This window comes from Malaclemys terrapin, chromosome 9 (assembly GCF_027887155.1).
Source record: "Malaclemys terrapin pileata isolate rMalTer1 chromosome 9, rMalTer1.hap1, whole genome shotgun sequence".
NCBI lineage: Eukaryota > Metazoa > Chordata > Testudines > Emydidae > Malaclemys > Malaclemys terrapin.
Genome location: NC_071513.1, coordinates 43,055,110 through 43,074,163, shown reverse-complemented (window position 1 = coordinate 43,074,163; position 19,054 = coordinate 43,055,110). Strand labels below are relative to the sequence as shown.

Below are 19,054 nucleotides of genomic sequence, written 5' to 3'. Positions count from 1 at the left end.
TCTCTTCATGGATTAGTTCTCTCCACTGCTTTGGACTCTTCATCCATAGCATGATATTCCACCTAAATGTTTCCCTTTTATAATTTCAGCCCATTGCTGCCTCCACATCCCCACAGGGATTACCCTCAAAAGTTAATTCTGATGGTGTATGGATGAACTTTGGTACTCAAGCCCACTGCATTGTGGAACTCCTGCACCCACTGAGAGCGATTCTGGGGCTAGTGGGAGAGGATTCCTGCTTTCTGTATGCTAGAGAGTGCCTTGGAGAGCAATGACTGTAGAGGCACAGGGTCTCCATACAGCTCACTCTGGCTACTGCAAGTTCCCTTGAGATCCATGCATAGCGTCATGGTATTTAATAATAGGGGTTTTGGATGAGGCCTTAAAAGTGGAGTGTGATGTATTGAGCATATGTCTGTGTCAAACTGTGAACTCCTTTTTGTTTTGTGAACAACATTTCTGATTGTAACCTTAATTGTGGGCTTCCCTTTACTTGTAACCTCCATATTGGATTAAGGCACCCACTTTGTGCTGAAACTCAGCCTGGCCCTGACAAGACTGTCTGTTCTAGACACTGTCCTGTTCACTCTGGGCTGTAGGACACTTCAAGGATGTGACAATGAGAGAGCCATTAAGGGCCATCAAAGTTGAAAGACTCTTTCCTAGTGGAACAATGGGTTTTCTAACAGTAGTGCCATTGACTTTGAATGATTGTCTACCCAGAAGCCTCTTGTGGGGCTGGAGCCTGGAATTCTTCTAGATGAAACACATGGGCAAAAAGAGGGCAAAGGTGGGTGATTTTCTGAGCCAGGGACAGACCACCACCACATGCCAGATGACCAGGCTAAGGAGAGGAAAGGCAGAAAGGACTGCCTAGTCTATGGATTCTGGCCAAACCTAGGACTCGCAGGAAGGGTGAGATCAGACTCAGAGGGTGCATTCAGGACTCTTGTTTTTTCCCCAAAATTTGTAAAACTCTAGTGCTTTTAAGATTAAAAGCATCTGTAGATAAGAAATTCCTTTGCTAAGCCTGTGCTCCTTGCTTGCCTGCCATGTAGTCCCTGAAAGGGTTAATCAAGCTCAGAATGGTGGAACTCAGATCTAATGTGTATAAGCAACTGGGGGCCCAGGAGGGCTGAGGCACTGGTTTCAGGGTTAAGGTGTCTGGGCTGCAGAGCCCCACGTCCCAAGGAAGGGATTCAGACATGAGGCCTTGCCTGGGAATGTGCCTTAAAGACTCAGAGCTAGGAACAGTGACCAAGCTCTGATCAGACCCAGTTGGCTTAAGAACACGAATGTAAGGGGACTGTTGCCCCCTTACTAACATTCAGTGGGGTGTTTTTGGTTGGCTAGCTCCCAGCACTAAAAGGGGAAGGGTCGATGGCAAATCAGGAGCCTGAGACTGACAGTCGCCAGGAACAATGGGGAGAGGCCAATGCTCCAGATCAGCCTGATTGACAGGGTGGGCAGCTAATCAGGGAGTCAGGAGGCCAGAGGGGGTCCCGTCCTCTGTGTGAGCTGGAATTGCCTGGGTCAGACAGAGTGGGGCCGAGCTAAGGAGAGAGCAGGGGCCCGAGCTGAGCTGCTGGAAGCAGAGCTGCAGCCCCAAAGCCAGAGCACAGCCAGAGAGAGCAGAGCTGCAGCAACCAGAGCGGCCAGACAAGCAGCCAGGAAGCAGGTCAGAGCTGGGAGCAGAGTCACAGAAGCAGCCTGCAGAGCAGACCTGTCCTGGGGGCAGAGCTGTAGTAACCAGAGCCAGAGGGGCCAGAGAAGCAGCCCAGGGAGCTGAAGGCAGAGCAGCAGCAGCAGCAGCCGTGCTGAGGCCGAGTGGAGCTGGGGCTGGAGCTGAAACTGGAGCTGGGGCTGGAGCAGTCCGGAGCTGGGTGCGGTGAGCAGCTGGGGAGAGCGAGGGGGACCCTGGGCAGCGGGCCCAGCACAGGGAGACGCCTCAGCCAAGAGGCCTTGCAGGCCAAACTTGCAGGGGGATCATAACCCCGACCGGGCAGAGGCGACGCTGGGAAAAAGGGTCCTGCCACCTAGAGCCTGAGAGTGTGTGGCCACCGCCAGAGCAAGTGTCCAACCCGCAGCGTCTCTGCAGCACAGCCAGGGCCTGAGAAGGAGCCTGGGACCTACAAGGAACAGACTGTGACCTGCCCTGACGTTCCAGAGACACTGGTTGTGATGTTCCCTGCCACAGAGCAGGGTGATGTGTTTTCCTTTAACTTTTCCCATTTTTCCTTATTCTTTTTTAAAATTAATTGTTAATTAAACAACTTGTATTTGCTTTAAATTGTATGAAATGATCAGGGGTCAGGGAGGTGCCCAGTGCAGAGAGAGTACCCCGGAGTGGGGACACCCTAGCCCCTGTCCTGGGTGACCACCGCAGGGTTGGGGGTCGAGCCCCCCCAGGAATCCTGGGCCCAGCTTTGTCGGAGTTTACAAGGACTCTGCCAGACAGGAGAGTGGAAGGGGAGTCCTCAAGGGCAGGGAGGCCTCTGGGTAAAGGAAGTGGGAGCGAGGACTCGGATCCTTTCGCTAGCCCATTTCACTGGGGTAGTGCAGAAGCCAGGAAAGTTCCCCACAATAGCGGGACCATTCCCCTGCTTACACGTACATCCAGAAGTTGGGTCCAGTCACAACAGACTAGTGTCTTTCCAGGGAGGAGGGCTGAGCCAAGTTATGACATTGAGGTCCTGTCTGGTCTGCATGGATATTAAAGACCCTGGGCAGTTTAAATGAGAGCAGAGGTTTGGCCCTGTGATCCTTGCCCAAAATCTCCCTTCACTTCCACTGTGGTGTTGTGTCTTGTTTGCAGGTTGGGTCTTGTCCTCTTCCCTAGAGATGGCTCCATTTCAGTGGGTGCCATATGTATCTAGTTTGCAAAGCACTCCAGGAGCCTTTGGAATGCGGATTGCTATATAAGTGGAAAATATTTAGTTAGCAGAAAGCAACCAAAATTTCAGAAACTTATCTATGACTTTATATCATGTGCAGCACTTCTCAAGACCAGATTTATGGAGGATCATTTTGGATCTGCTAAGTCAGGACCTCTCTAACTGTGGCTGTCCCTTCACCAGTTGGGTAAAGGAAATGAGATACCCCTAGAAGTGCTAGCTAAATGGGGGTGTATGTTTGACCACTTTCTGGGAGGCAAGTGTGTGGTTGTATTATTTGAATTTGTTTCAATGAATCATGTGTTTATATACTAGGTTTTTCTCCTGTAGCACAAAAGAAATTCTAGCAGTGGTGCAGGCCCATTGCTATAGATTATAATCAAGTCACCCTTTAAGCTTCTTGCCTAGGTTGTTTTCCCAGGGCTTGTAACTGGTAATTCCCTCCATCCCCATTCTGCTGGAGCAAAGGCAAAGCAATGACATGCACAGTATTCATTAATATAATGTGAAATACAAAAATAAATTCTGGTGTTCAATCAAACAGAGGCCAGCATATATAAGATGTTTGTAATTTTATTCAGTAAAAATGACACGTTTTGGATCTGAGTAATGAATACCAGTTCATGTCTAGTTATCAGTGTTGTTGGAGTCTCATGGGGAATACAAGCCCTGCTGGGTCTTTAAGGGAATCTAAGTCATCTAAAAATTAAATACTCTTTCCCAACCATAGATGCCTGAAATGGATTTAGAATAGGCAAGTCTAACTTTGCCCGGATGAGGAGGAGAATGATGGACTCTGAAGGTGGAGCTTTGTACACACATTTTCTTGGGTTGGCTTCCAAGTTCCACAGAAAAAGTGAAAAATGAAATTTTGATAGGAAATAGCTCCCTCCTTAGAGGTTTTACTCTCTAAGTCCCCATTTCTAAGAAACTTTCAAAGCTTACATTCCTTCCCATTTCCGAGGTAGTGGGAGGTGGGGGGGGACTGAAGCGTTATGTTTGTGTGTGACACCCCTTTATATGTTGGCAAGATGGCAAAGATGCATCATATCTCAGAAGGGAAAAAAGCCCATTAATATCAAAATTCTAGGACTTTAGATAAACTGATGGAAATTTCAGGTCAATCTCTCAGAGTCTGGAATAACCCAGAAAAATCCTCTGCCATTCAGCAACCTAATGACAATTGCTACATGTCAGGCCACTAGAAGCCTGACATAAGCATGAGATTGTGATGTGCCTAAGTACTATTATTATTGCCAATGCTTCCATTTCATTGCCAGTGTATGACAGGGTATCTGTGAGTAAAAGTGGCAAGATCTTAGCGATAAAGATGCCCAGGTTTGTCTAGAGCAACGTTTCTCAAATGCGGCCACCGTGGACTTTTTGTGCAGCCACGACAGCCTCCTGGGCAGTGACGGGGGGGTGAGGGAACCATCAGCCCCTCCCTCCTTGTTGCTCCTGGATACGCCATCCTGCACCACCTCTGGAGAGAGGTGGGGCGCAATGCTGCAGGAGCAAGGTGAGTTCTTGACCCACGTTGGGGGGAGGGGGGTTGGGCGGCAGGCTCCAGCGGCAAGACTTCAGGAACCTGGCCATGCGGCCCCAGGCTCTGACTCCCCCAGCTCTGGCCACGCAGCCCTGGCCTCCAGCTGTGAGGCTTCAGCCTCCGGCCCCTTGTTCCAGCTGCATGGCAGCAGATGCTGGCCCCCGGCTCCAGTCCCAGGCTTCCGTCATGCAGTGTCAGGCGCTGGTCAAAGGCCCCGGTCCCAGCCACACAGCAGTGGGTTCCAATAGGGTTACCATATTTCAGCAAGCAAAAAAGAGGACGGGAGGAGCCCCGCCCTAGCCCCGCCCCTGCCCCTCCCACTTCCCGCCCCCCCAGAACCCCCAACCCTCCCCCCGTTCCTTGTCCCCTGACTGCCCCCTCCTGGGACCCCTGCCCCTAACTGCCCCCCAGGACTCCACTCCCTATCTAAGCCTCCCTGCCTCTTGTCCCCTGACTGCCCCAACCCTTATCCACACCCCCACCCCCAGACAGACCCCTGGGACTCCCACGCCCCATCCAACCACTCCCCACCCCCTGACAGCCCCCCCCCAGAACTCCCAACCCATCTAAACCCCTCTGCTCCCTGTCCCCTGACTGCTCCGATCCCTCTCCCCACTCCTGACCCCTGACAGCCCCCCCGAGAACTCCCAACCCATCTAAACCCCTCTGCTCCCTGTCCCCTGACTGCTCCGATCCCTCTCCGCACTCCTGCCCCCTGACAGCCCCCCCGAGAACTCCCAACCCATCTAAACCCCTCTGCTCCCTGTCCCCTGACTGCTCCGATCCCTCTCCCCACTCCTGCCCCCTGACAGCCCCCCCCCCCAGAACTCCCAGCTCCCCACCCCCCCGCTCCTTGTCCCCTGACTGCCCCCTCCTGGGACCCCTGCTCCTAACTGCCCTCCAGAACCCCACCCCCTACCTAAGACTCCCTGTTCCTTGTCCCCTAACTGCCCCCTCCTAAGACCCCCCCCAACCTCCCCCCAGGACCCTACCCGTACCCTGACTGCCCAAAACTTTCTCCACTCTCCCCAAAAAGCCCCCCCCCCGTTTCTTGACTGCCCCCTCCAGAACCTCCCTGGCCCCCTTACCCTGCTGCTCAGAACAGGGTGTTGGGCTCTGTGCGAGCCGAGCCGGACACATGGCTGCGCTCCCCAGCACAACAAAACCCGGTCCCTGGCCCTGCACAGTGCTGCCGGACTGGGCTGCAAGGGAGCTGCCGGCTCAGAATGCAGGGCGGATCCGGCTCCTCTACAGCTGCTCCAGAGTCCAGCCCGGGACTTTCCTGCAGCCCTCCCAGCTGCTCGCTCTGCTCTGCCGGGGGAGGGGGGGAATCCCGGACATTTTGAGTGTTTTACAAATTCCCCCCGGACGCTATTTTTAGAACAAAAAGGAGGACATGTCTGGGTAAATCCGGACGAATGGTAACCCTAGTTCCAACTGCAGGGCTTTGGGCGCCAACCTCAGCCTCCGGCCACAGGGCAGCAGGTGCTGACCCCAGCTCTGGCCATGGAGCTTCAGTTGGCCTTTGGCCCGTATTTCCAGCCGTGTGGTGGCAGGCACTGGCCCCAGGCTCCAGCCATGTGGCCCTAGCTCCTTGCACTGATCCTCTGCCCCAGCTGCACAGCAGCAGGCGCCAGCCCACAGCTTTGTTCCAGGGCTCTGGCCACGCGGTGGCAGGAGCTGGCCCCGGGTGCTAACTCCTGGCCGAGGCTGCACAGCAGCAAGTGTTAGCTTCAGCCATTCAGCGGTGGGCGCTGATTCCTGGCTCCAGCCACGCACTCCTGGGCTCCGGCATCCAACTGTGGTCTCTGGCTGTGCGGTGGCAGGCACTAGCCATGGGCGCTGACCCACAGCTCCGGATGCATGGCAGCAGGCTCTGATCCCTGGGTCCAGTCATACAGTTCCTGTCTCCAGCTCAGGGTTCTGGCCACAGGTACTGAGCCCTGGCTCTGACTGCCTGGCAGCAGACACCAGGCCCTGGCTCTGGCCATGCAACAATAGGGTTCATCACCCACCCCTATCGCCTCTGGCCCCTGCTGCCTCCCCGTCCAGGCCTTAATGGGTCCTGGGGCTTGCTGAGAAAAGTGATATTAACAAACATGCAAGTATCACTTCTCACAGCAGACTTACCAGCTATCTGTGAAAAGTGATACCTGTAAGTTTGTTAATATCACTTATCACTTTTTGTAGCCTCCCAGGTAGCTACTAAGTGTGCTGTGATATTAACAAATACACAAATATCACTTTTCACAGCAAGCCCCAGGACCCACTAAGCCAGGGGTGGGCAAACTTTTTGGCCTGAGGGCCACGTCGGGTTTCGTAAATTGTATGGAGGGCCAGTTAGGGAAGGGGGTTGTAGCCTGGCCCGCACCTCCTATCTGCCCCCCTGGGGACTCCTGCCCCATCCAACCTCCCCTGTTCCTGTTGGCCCCCCAGGACCTCTGCCCCATCCAACCACCCCTTCTCCTTATCCCCTGACTGCCCCTGGAACCCCTGCCCCTGACTGCCCCCCTGGGAACCCTGTTTCAACCCCCTGTTTCTCCCCCCGACCGCCCCAACCCCTATCCATACCCCCGACCACCACCCCGAACTCCCTGCCCTCTACCGAATCCCCACCTGCTCCCTGCCCCCTTACCGCACTGCCTGGAGCACCTGCCGCCGCCACCATTCAGCTCAGAGCACCAGGTCAGGCCAGGCTCTGCAGCTGCGCTGCCCCAGGAGTTCACAGCCCTAGCGCCCAGAGCACTGTGCCGGCGGCAGGGCGAGCTGAGGCTGCGGGGGAGGAGGAACAGCGGGGGAGGGGCCGGGGGCTAGCCTCCTGGGCCAGAAGCTTGGGGGCTGGGCAGGATGGTCTCGCGGGCCACATTGCCCTCCCCTGCACTAAGCCCTGGATGGGGGGAGGGGGAGCTAAAGGGGGAGGCAGCATTATTTTTGTATTGAGTCTGCCAAAAAAACCTACAAATATACATTACAATGAATCAGATATGTATCTGTCCATATTTAATTGTTTTTCCTAAAGTTAATTAAGTATTTTAGGAAGAAAGTGTCTGTGTGGCCACCAGTGAGAGTTGGTGGCCGTACTCTGAGGCCACCAAAAATTTTGTTGCGAGAACCCCTTGTCTAAACGTCTCCCTCCTTGGTAGCTAGCAGCAGTCCAATGGGAAAGGGCTCAGTGTGATTAGAAATAAGCTTTGTGGCACAAGGGTGTAGGGAGAAGGACAGCAGTGGCCCACTCTCAGTGGCTGCTCTCCATTACTATGTATCTGAAGTTTATTTCAGAAGACTTGGATTCCCATCATTTTCCAGCATGTTCTGTAGTCAGGCATTCAGGCAAGTTTCAGCACTTCTTTTATCATCTTTCCAATACCATCATAGACTTCATGGACCGGGGCATTGCACATGAAGGCACTGGTTGTCACCAGCTTGTTCTTCACATCCACATGAATCTCGTCTACATGCTTGTTCACGTGTTTGCAGCCAAGTTCCTTCATGACCTCTGCAGTCTTTGCATAGGGCCACCTAAAGGAAGAAGTGAGAATAAATCAGGTGTGTGTAGCTGATCCTGACACAGAGAGACTCTGCCAAGGCCTTAGATGGAAAGGATCCTTTCTCATTAGGTGTCCCACAGCAGTAGCTAGGAGTCTGCTATTGCTAAATGAATACCCCTCAGGTAAGAGACCACTGTGTGGAAGACAGTGTATACTGTGCCAGAGGAATTCCTCAGAAGTCAAGGAATTAAGCAAACTCTATACTACTTCCTCTCCCTCACTAAAGTAATCAAAAAGCCTCAATAAATTTAAACATTAAGGGTAGGTCTACACTACAAAATTAGGTCTATTTTATAGAAATTGATTTTTAGAAATCGATTTTATACAGTCGACTGCGTATGTCCACACTAAGCGCGTTAAGTCGGCAGAGTGTGTCCTCACTACCATGGCTAGCATCGACTTACGGAGCGTTGCGCTGTTGTAACCTCTGTCCATCATGCCCTTAGAGATTTTTTCAAATGTTTTGGCATTTCGTCTTTTGGAACAGAGTTCTGATAGCACGTATTCGTCTCCCCAAACAGCGATCAGATGCAGTACCTCACGTTCGGTCCATGCTGGAGCTCTTTTGCGATTCTGGGAGTGGGACTGCATGGTCACCTGTGCTGATGAGCTCGCCATGCTGGCCAAACAGGAAATGAAATTCAAAAGTTCCCGGGGCTTTTTCCTGTCTGCCTGGCCAGTGCATCTGAGTTGAGAGTGCTGCCCAGAGCGGTCACAATGGAGCACTGTGGGATAGCTCCCGGAGGCCAATACCATCGAATGATTTCCACACTACCCCAAATTTGACCCGGTGATGTCGATTTCAGCGCTAATCCCCTCATCGGGGAGGAGTACAGAAATTGATTTTAAGAGCCCTTTAAATCGACAAAAATGGCTTTGTCGTGTGGACAGGTCCAGGGTTAAATCGATCTAATGCTGCTAAATTTGACCTAAACTCGTAGTGTAAACCGGGGCTAAGACTCTAGCTAGCATCCCTCTGTAAAGCTACAAGTAGTCCCCCTCCCCCTGGTACCTGTATTGGGTTATTGACCAACTCTTCTCAAACAAGTTAACTCTCCTTCAAACAGCAGATGCCAGCACAATACATTTCCTTCCACTGGGATAATTCAGCCCCAGCTTTCAGCCCCTTTACTACAATGATCTCGGCCTGGTTAGTGGAGAAGAGGTACTGTGGCAGTATGTGCCATAAATGACATAATGAGCATTGTGAATCACTACCCTGGTGTGTTTCCTACCCTTGGGTTGAGAGATGTGGACCGGTGTGCTGTGTCGATCCTTCAGAGTCAGATTTTGCACTAGGGCTCGGCGACACTTACTTCTCACATTCTTTGTCCTATCCAACCGTCAGCTCGCATCCTGGGAAGATTTTGGCTGCCAGGACTGGGGAGATGCAGCACATGCCAATGGGTTTCTTGGCAGCATGGAATGACTTCAAAGTGTCCTCCACAACTTTAGAGACCGTGCAGTTCTTCCCCTGTGTTGCCCAAGTACTGAGGTTCTTAGCCACTCCAAAACCACCTCAGAATAGGGAAAGAGATTCAAAATAGGTGATTGTTTGAATGTAGGATTTTTTTTTGCCAACTCACCTATTTCACTAAAATGCTTAACTGAATTTGGTGCAGTGTGGCATTTATCCATGGTCCAAACATATTTCAATAAAACCTCAGCAAGCCACCATGTCCGCTGAATACCTGCAGCTCTCTCTTAGGCCTGGCATAGTTTTGCTGGCATAGCTAAGTCAGTTGGGAGTATTGGAGGGGAAAAAATCACACTCCTGACAGATATAACAATGCCAGCAAAAAAAAAGTAGAGACAGTTATACCAGCCGACGAGTACCTGATTCAGTATTGCTTATTTAATTCAGGTAACTGGTATAAGCTGTACTGGCACTAGAATTCTTTTGGCAGCATAAACTGCATTTCTGCTAAATGGGTTTGCTGGTATAGCTCCACTGGTGTAGTTATACTGGCAAACCCTTTGTAGTACAAACAAGGCTGTAAGCCTTACCTGCCAATTACCATCCAATAGAAACGGCAAAGAATCCTCGTGGTCTCTAAATAGAGTTAATCTGGAGATGTATTAGTGCTTTATTCACAAACCCACTCCTCTTCCATTCTCTTATTTTTCTAAAGTAATGGTGGAACATGTTGCCAAAATGAAGAACAGGAGTACTTGTGGCACCTTAGAGCCAAAATAGTTCTCCTAATTAAATCCTCATCTAGGGTCTGAGCCTGTGCTCATTTAAGTCAATAGCCATGCTTCCATTAGTTACAACAGGTGCAGGAGTGATTGGGCTTTTCATCATTTGCTCTTCCACTACCCCTCCGTGATTCTCCTGTCTGCGCTAATGGCTGAACCAGGTACATCTTGATGATGTTTTCTACTAAAGTCAAGGAAAGAGAAGCATGGCAGGTTCTGTGGTGGATCAGAAGTATTGTGGCCCACTGACTAGAGCACTGAAGTGAGACTCAGGAGGGCTGGGCTGTAGTTCTGGCTCTGCCATTGGTCTGTTGGGTGATCTAGAGCGAGTCCCTTCACCTATCCGTGCCTCAGTTTCCCCATCTGTAAAATGGGGATAATGATAGTTATGCTCTCTGTAAAGCGCTTGAGATCTACCAGTGAAAAGCTGTAGATGAGAGGTGGGTATAATTATTTCCTCCTCTTCTCCCAGATAAGCACCTTCACTTCTACAGCCAGTTAAAATAGAAGTCACATCAAAGCACATCTATGCCAAGCAGTCTGTTAGTGCAGTTCTCCTAGTGTGCTGCTGCTTTTCTTAAGGGCAACAAATCTTTTCTCTCCCAACCTCCAAAAACCACCACAAACAAAAAAACTCCTCTTCCTGGTGACTCATGGTGGGGCCTCTCCAGGTCATGCCAATGGAGAGCTGCTCTCTTCCATGGGATCTCTAAGGGGATGTCTATGCATCAGCACAGGTAGGCAGACGCACTCTAGCTCTGCTTGAGCTAGCATGCTAAAAATAGTGGTGTGGTCTCGGCGGCTCACGCTAGCCACTTGAGTACAATCCTGCCCAGATCCAGGCAGCTAGCCTGTGCTGCCATGGCCACACTGCTATTTTTAATCCGCTAGCATAAGCAGAGTTAGTGCTTATCTGCCTACCCATGCTGGGAGTCCACAATCAGCCCTACCTGGTATGATCAGGGCATCCAGTTCCTTGACATTAAGCGTGGCTAGGTCCTTGATGTTGCCTCTGGCGATTCTGGCACTCTCAACCAGCACGTTGCGTTTCTCCTGAGTTGGCTGCCCTTTCACATGGTCCACCACGTGCATTTGCTCTATATCTGGAGCATAGAACTCCCCCTGGGACAGAAGAGATGGCAAGGTCTGTTATCTTAAGGCTAACAGCAAGCCATGGTTCCTAAGCAGTATCAGACTTTGTCGTAGTGAATGAGGGTGGCTTGGTTGCTGAGTTAGAGGGAATTCGACAACAAACCACAACAGCAATATGGCAGTAGATCTGAGCAACTCAAATGCTGACCTGTGACCAGGTTATTGATGTGATAGAGTGTATTGTCAGAATAAGAAGAGAGAGATTTTTTTTTAAACTTCTTGGGCATTGGGTGGAAATTTTTTTTAGGTGAAAATGCAGATTTGGTGACCCTGAAACATTGTGTGAATTCATGTTGACTGTCAAATTGTTACACTGTTTTCAAAATATAACATTTCAAGTTTCTGCTTTGAAATGACTTTTAATTTAAAAATTTCCTCCAATTTTATTTTTTAAATAATTAAAAAACGCTTTAAAATATTTGAAGCTGAAACAAAACATTTCAGTTTTGTCAAATCATCTGATTTGACTGGAAATGAAAAATTCAACGTTTTGATTTGCCAACAAGTTAAAAAAAATTAGGGCTGTCAATTAATCACAGTTAACTCATGCGATTAACTCAAAAAATTAATCACAATTAAAAAAATTATCACACTGTTAAACAATAGAATACCAACTGAAATTTATTAAATATTTTTGGATGGTTTTCTACATTTTCAAATATACTGATTTATATTACAACACAGAATACAAAGTGTACAGTGCTCACTTTATATTACTATTTTTGATTACAAACATTTGCCCTGTAAAAACGATAAACAAAAGAAATAGTATTTTTCAATTCACTTCATACAAGTACTGTAGTGCAATCTCTTTATCAAGAAAAAGTAACTTACAAATGTAGATTTTTTTTGTTACATAACTGCACTCAAAAACAAAACAATGTAAAACTTTAGAGCCTACAAGTCCACTCTTGTTCAGCCAATTGCTAAGACAAACAAGTTTGTTTACATTTCTGGGAGATAATGCTGCCTGCTTCTTATTTACAATGTCACCTGAAATTGAGAACAGGTGTTTGCATGGAACTTTTGTAGCCAGCATTGCAAGGTATATACATGCCAGATATGCTAAAGATTCATATGTCCCTTCATGCTTCGGCCACCATTACAGAGGACATGCTTCCATGCTGATGATGCTCGTTAAAAAAAAAACAATGCATTAATTAAATTTGTGACTGAACTCCTTGGGGGAGAATTGTATGTCTCCTGTTCTGTTTTACCTGCATTCTGCCATATATTTCATGTTATAGCAATCTCGGATGATGACCCAGCACATGTTAGTTTTAAGAACACTTTCACAGCAGATTTGACAAAAGGCAAAGAAGGTACCAATGTGAGATTGCTAAAACTAGCTACAGCACTCAACCCAAGGTTTAAGAATCTGAAGTGCCTTCCAAAATCTGAGAGGGACGAGGTATGGAGCATGCTTTCAGAAGGCTTAAAAGAGCAACACTCAGATGCAGACACTACAGAACCCAAACCACCAAAAAAAAAAATCGACCTTCTTCTGGTGGCATATGACTCAGATAATGAAAATGAACATATGTTGGTCTGCACTGCTTTGGATCGTTATTGAGCAGAACCCATCATCAGCATGGACGCATATGGACATATGAATCTTTAGCGCATCTGGCACGCAAATACCTTGCAATGCTGGTGACAACAATGCCATGAGAACACCTGTTCTCACTTTCAGGTGACATTGTGAACAAGAAGCAGGCAGCATTATCTCCTGCAAATTGTAACCATACTTGTTTGTCTGAGTGATTGGCTGAAGTAGGACTGAGTGGACTTGTAGGCTCTAAAGTTTTATATTGTTTTATTTTTGAATGCAGTTATTTTTTGTACATAATTCTACATTTGTAAGTTCAACTTTCATGATAAAGAGATTGTACTATAATACTTGTATTAGGTGAATTGAAAAATACTATTTCTTTTGTTTTTTACAGTGCAAATATTTGTAATAAAAATAAATATAAAGTGAACACTGTACACTTTGTATCCTGTGTTGTAATCAAAATCAATATATTTGAAAATGTAGAAAACACCCAAAAATATTTAAATAAATGGTATTCTATTATTGTTTAACAGCGCGATTAATCGCACAATTAATTGCAATTAATCTTTTTAATCACGCGATTAATTGCAATTACTTTTTTTAATTGCTTGATAGCCCTAAAAAAATATTTCTTGTTTTTACCCAAAATAATATTTTTGGGGGGCTTTTTGAAATTGCCAGTGAACCAAAAAGTCTGTTATGCTCCCAGCGCTAATCTGAACTAGTGTCAGACAAAGAGTTAGGACTGTTTGGCGGCGCTTAGGTCTTTCTGGGAGGGAGGGAGCGAGCAAGCGGGGAAGCTGCCCCCCCAGCCCTCCCGGCAGGCAGGGCCACCCGGAACACCCGGAGCCTGCATCTAAAGCCCCTTTCGGAATGCGGTTTTGCGAGCATGGGCCGGAGGACTCAGGAGGAGCAGGGGCAGCCGCGCAGCCAGCAGCCGTAAAGAAGCGGCGCTTTCCCCTTCAAAGCCGGCCGGAGAGAAGTGGCGCTTTGAAGGGGAAAGTGCCGCTTCTCTCCAGCCGCTGTCTGCGCGGCTGCCCCTGCTCCTCCTGAGTCTTCCGGCCTGTGCTCGCAGGGCTGCATTCCGAAAGGGGCTTTAGCGCTGCAGGCCAGGGCCCCAGGATCCCCTTAGCCCAGGACCCTGCAGCCCCTAAAGTCCCTGCCTTCCGGGTGGCCCTGCCTTCCAGGTGGCCCTGCCTTCCGGCTGTGGGGCGGGCAGCTCCCAGAATTGCGGTTCCCAGAATCGTGGCCATGGGGGCATTGCCGCGCTGCGCAGAGCCACCTGCACACCCCCTGCACCAAACAGGAGCTGCCCCAGGTAAGTGCTCAGCACCTCCTGCTTCCCCAGCCCTGAGCCTCCTCCCGCACCCACACCCTGAGCGCCCTCCCGCACCCTAACTCCCTCCCAGACCCTGCACCCCCAGCCCTGAGCCCTAGGGGTAAGCCAGGGACACCTCCCCACCACAGTACAGTACAGTACTGTAAAGTATATAATGCCTTTTGTCTGCCCCCAAAGAATTTCCTTGGAACCTGAGCCCCCGCATTTACATTAAATCTTATGGGAAAATTGGATTCATTTAACATCGTTTCACTTAAAGTTGCATTTTTCAGGAACATAACTACAACCTTAAGTGAGGAGTTACTGTAGTCCTAAACTTTATGGAGGAAAAGTTATACCAGTTTCCTCCATCAGAGGGCTCCTTAGGTTAAGGGATGAAGAAGGGACCTGCAGCACTCTGAATAGTCTTTCAGTTTTGTGAAAGAGGGAAAGTGAAAAATACAGGAAGAAAAAAACAAGAGGAGAAAATACAGTTTCAGAAAGAGGGAGACAGACACCTTTTTTTTTGTAAACAGGAACTGAGAATGTGAACCTTGAAACTTTTATCCTTTATCCTTTATCCTTAGCTGATGTAAAACAGCATTGTTCTATTGACTTCAAAGGAGAAACAATCATTTATAGAAGTTGAGGATTGGGCCCAGATTTGTTCTCTGCTGGGAGCAAAGGGTGATCTCATGCAGTGTTCTTGCACTCACACAATTTGGCTACAGTTACTAATTCTGTATTATCAGCTTCTTGCTGGCTGCTATGATTTTCTGTTTCAGATTAACTGGCAAGAGCCCTTTCAGAGGCTTCTGTTTTTATTTTCTGCCTCAAACAGAAATTTAAAAAGCAGGTGTGGCAACTGGCCACTTAAAAGAAACAGAGAGAGAACTGCAGAAGTGAGCAAATGTCTAGGTCAAAAAGAACACTAGAACTGCAGCGTAGCAGAGGAGGGACATATTAGGGAAATTGCTTAAGGAGATTTAGATTTTCATGTATACAATTGAGTCCAGACAGTCCATTTTCTACTGCAAGATTTCTGGCTGCTAAAGTGGTGAGCTCTGGATAGAAGAAGAAAGATACAGAAATAAGAGACTACCTAGGTTTTTTTTAATCACATTCCCCTAGTGATCAAGTTCGCTGGTGCTGGGTGCAGTGCACGAATTTAGATAGATAGATAGTGTCTTATCTAGATTTTTGTACAGTACCTGCCACCTGATCACTAGGGCAATTTGATTATCTCAGCAGCAACAGGAATTAACACCTAAGGAAACTATGACTTACTGCTCCAATGCACCCCAAAATGATCCATCCAGTGGAGGAGATGGTAAAGAGCAGCCCAGGGCAAAAGGATATATAGCCAAGATAGACCTTGGTCCTCAGAGCCAGGGTGCTTCTTACCTGTGCCCCCTCTCTGCTGAGATGCACCAGCACGGCAGAAGACTCATGGATTTCACTGCCATCATACACCCCGCAGCCGGACAGGACAATGGCTACCTTCTTGCCCATGTTCAGACTCAAAGTAGGTGGATTCTCTGGGAGGCTGGAGTTGCTGTCTCTCTCTGTTCACTGCCCTGAGCCTTTTATAGCAGGAGATCCCGCCCCAGAACAAGGCAGGGCTGTATGGGCTGGACAGAGCCCTTTACGGGTAGGAAGTTTTCTATTTCTCCAAAGCAGGCTTTGATGTGTACATAAATGTTGTGCAATCAGCAGCTCCCTGTTAGCTCTCCTTGTGCATTGCCATAGGGGGAATTCGCAGCTAGCCGGAGCTGTTTGTTGGCTACCCGTGCTCCTCCCTCCTTTCTCAATCAATTTTCAATTGTATTGCAGACTAATGCACAGGGACTTTTATATGTATAATGGCATGTAACAGAGCCATGCATTGGGCTAAACCTCTAGTTTAAATCCTATTCCAGTCAGTTACACCAGGGATGTACTTTTTAAAATTTTTAGTTGCACAGGCGGTGATCCCTTTCCATTGTTAAATGTCCTCTGTCTCTAAGCTCGGTCTCCAAACAGCAGGCTTTCTACAGACACTTTAATTCTCTGGACTTTGGGCCATGAATTTAGAAACAAGGGGCTCAGTTCTCTGCACCTTCACACTAACTTTACGCTAATGTAACTCCACTGACTACAGTAAAAGTGGTGTTACAGAGGCAAGGGCCTGGGAAAATCCATCAACGTGAGCAATCATCATTTTGATACACCCACCATTCTTTCAGTTTATAGGGATGCTCTCAGCATGCGGAGGTGCCTAAATTTCCATTCCTTAAAGGCCGGTAAGTCTCGTGCAGCATCCCTAAATAATGTTAGATAGTCTCCCGAGATTATTTATGAAATACCTCTTGTTTGGGTCTCTACTGAGATATAGGCTTTCTTTAGCAACAATACAGTTTGGGGTGCTAATTATTTATTACAACTATGGATAGCGTGCCCATCACCACGGCGTCTGTGTCTGCAGTTTTTACTGGCATACTTTAAAGAACAATGACACCAGGCACTATGTGTTCATGGCTATTCCTTTATAAACCAGAATGAGCAGTGCAAACATTAGAGAGGGAGAAAAGTCCAATTAAGGTCCATTTAATCCCAATGCACATTTGGTCCCTACACTGCTTTTACTAGTCCCAACGCAGGTGCCCTGCATGATGGGTGTGGAAAAACCCAACTGATATCTATGGATGCAAATAGTGTGCAAATTCACTCCTTCCTGGTTTAGATACAAAACTGCCAAATCATGCTGTAGTTGAAAAAAATATTAGTTCTTCCTCCTTCAGACAATTAGATGGAGTCATATTACTGAGTAGATATAGCTTGGATAAACAAATCTAGCACACACCACAAACATAATCCATTTCTGTATGTTACAAACTGGCCGAGCTGTCTCCCATTTAACAATACCTCCCCGTGCTAAATGGTGCTGACCCCACTGCACACCTGTTAATCATATATTAGGGCCTGAGCCAACCCCTGTTAAAGTCAACTAAAAATTAAAAATTGTCTACAGATGGAGTGACTCCAGAATATCTATTCATGTATTCCAGAATAACTATTCTTGGTGGGCCCTGGTCTACACTGGGGGGCGGGGGGAGAGGAAGGGATAAATCTAAGTTACGCAACTTCAGCTATGTGAATAACGTAGCTGAAGTTAACATACTTAGATCAACTTAATGTAGTGTCTTCACCGTGGTGAGTCAACTGCTGCCGCTCCCCCGTCGACTCTGCTTGAGCCTCTTGTGGCGCTGCAATACAGGAGTTGACGGGAGAGCTCTCGGGGGTCGATTTATCGCGTCTAGACTAGATCCCTGGTGGATGGATCGCTACCCGCCAATCCGGTGGGTAGTGAAGACATAGGCTAGGTCTACACTACAGGGGCGGGGGTCAACCTAAAATACGCAACTTCAGCTACGTGAATAGCGTAGCTGAAGTTGCGTATTTTAGGTCGACTTACCTGGCTGTGAGGACGGCGGCGAGTCGACCGCTGCCGTGCCGCCGTCGACTCCGCTTCCACCTCTTGCCGCGGTGGATTTCCGGAGTCGACGGCAGAGCCATCGGGGATCGATTTTATCGCATCTTCACTAGACCCGATAAGTCGATCCCCAATAGATCGATTGTACCCGCCTATCCGGCGAGTAGTGAAGATGTGCCCATACTGTAGCAATCTTATTCTGGAATAAGAGTGCCTTACTCCAGATTATTTAATCCACTTTGGATAAGAGTGTCTACACATGGAGTTATCAGGAATAGCTATAGCACTTTAAATTCACGCTCTTCGTTAATCTGAATTAACTTTCAAGTGTAAACAAGTCCAAAGGTATCCCACTGACTTGAAAGGGCATTATGCTATCAAAGAGGGGTGAGTATAATTAAATGTAATCATCACCTCAGGCATTTAATGAAAACCAACTTGGGAGCAGTAATGGGAATTAAACTGCTCTAGAGGGGAGATTCTGGGATGAAGCACAGCACAGAACTGGGAGCCCTTAAAAACACTAACATTTGATCATACTCAGCCCTCATCATGATCTCAATCCTGAGAAGTGCTGAGTGCCCCCAATCTAACTAAAGTCAATGGAGATTCAGCAGGAGCTCAGTTCCTCACAGGATTGGGTCCTATGTTAGTAATTATGTAGATACAAATTGGTGGGAGGGAGTATTTAAATGCTGGCCAATGCTGTAGAAATTTTCCCACAAAGCTCTATTAAGGCCCCTGTTTACCACTGTTTTCTGACCAACTTCCACTCGTTGTGTAACTAACATCACCACTTAACGCCGTATCTGGATTTGGCCCAATAGATACATTATACACTGTGAGCGCTTGAATTGCTGTTTGGTTCTGGTTTGTCTGAGCATCTTTGCCTTTTGTGGTTGTTACTTGTTCTGCCATGGCCCCCTCACTTCTCTAGCAGGCTGTATTCATCAAGTGATTGCTCAGTAAATGTGTCTCTGAGACTATCCTATCTGTTAACTCCTCAGACTAAGGGCGTGGCTACACTTGCAGATGTAGAGCGCTATGAGTTAAACCAGCCTTCGTAGAGCGCAGTAGGGAAAGCGCTGTAGTCTGTCCAGACTGACAGCTGCCAGCGCACTGGCGTGGCCACATTAGCAGCTCTTGCAACGGCCACAGAGAGCAGTGCATTGTGGTAGCTATCCCAACATGCAAGTGGCTGAAATGTGCTTTTGAAATGGGTGGGGTAGGGTGGAGTGTGACAGGGAGTGTGTTGTGTGTATGTGGGGGGAGAGAGAGTGGGTTTTTGGGGGGCTGAGAGCATGTCAGCATACTATCTTGTATTTTCAGACAGCAGCAGACCTCCTCCTCCCCCCCGCCTCTCTCTCTCC

The 19,054-nt window shown here is 48.3% G+C and overlaps 1 pseudogene; it reads right to left on the bottom strand.

Moving 5' to 3' along the window:
* Window positions 1-7,425: 7,425 nt before the first annotated feature.
* On the bottom strand, window positions 7,426-15,789 carry LOC128843164 (glutamine amidotransferase-like class 1 domain-containing protein 3, mitochondrial; annotated as a pseudogene).
* Between the last annotated feature and the right edge of the window lie 3,265 nt (window positions 15,790-19,054).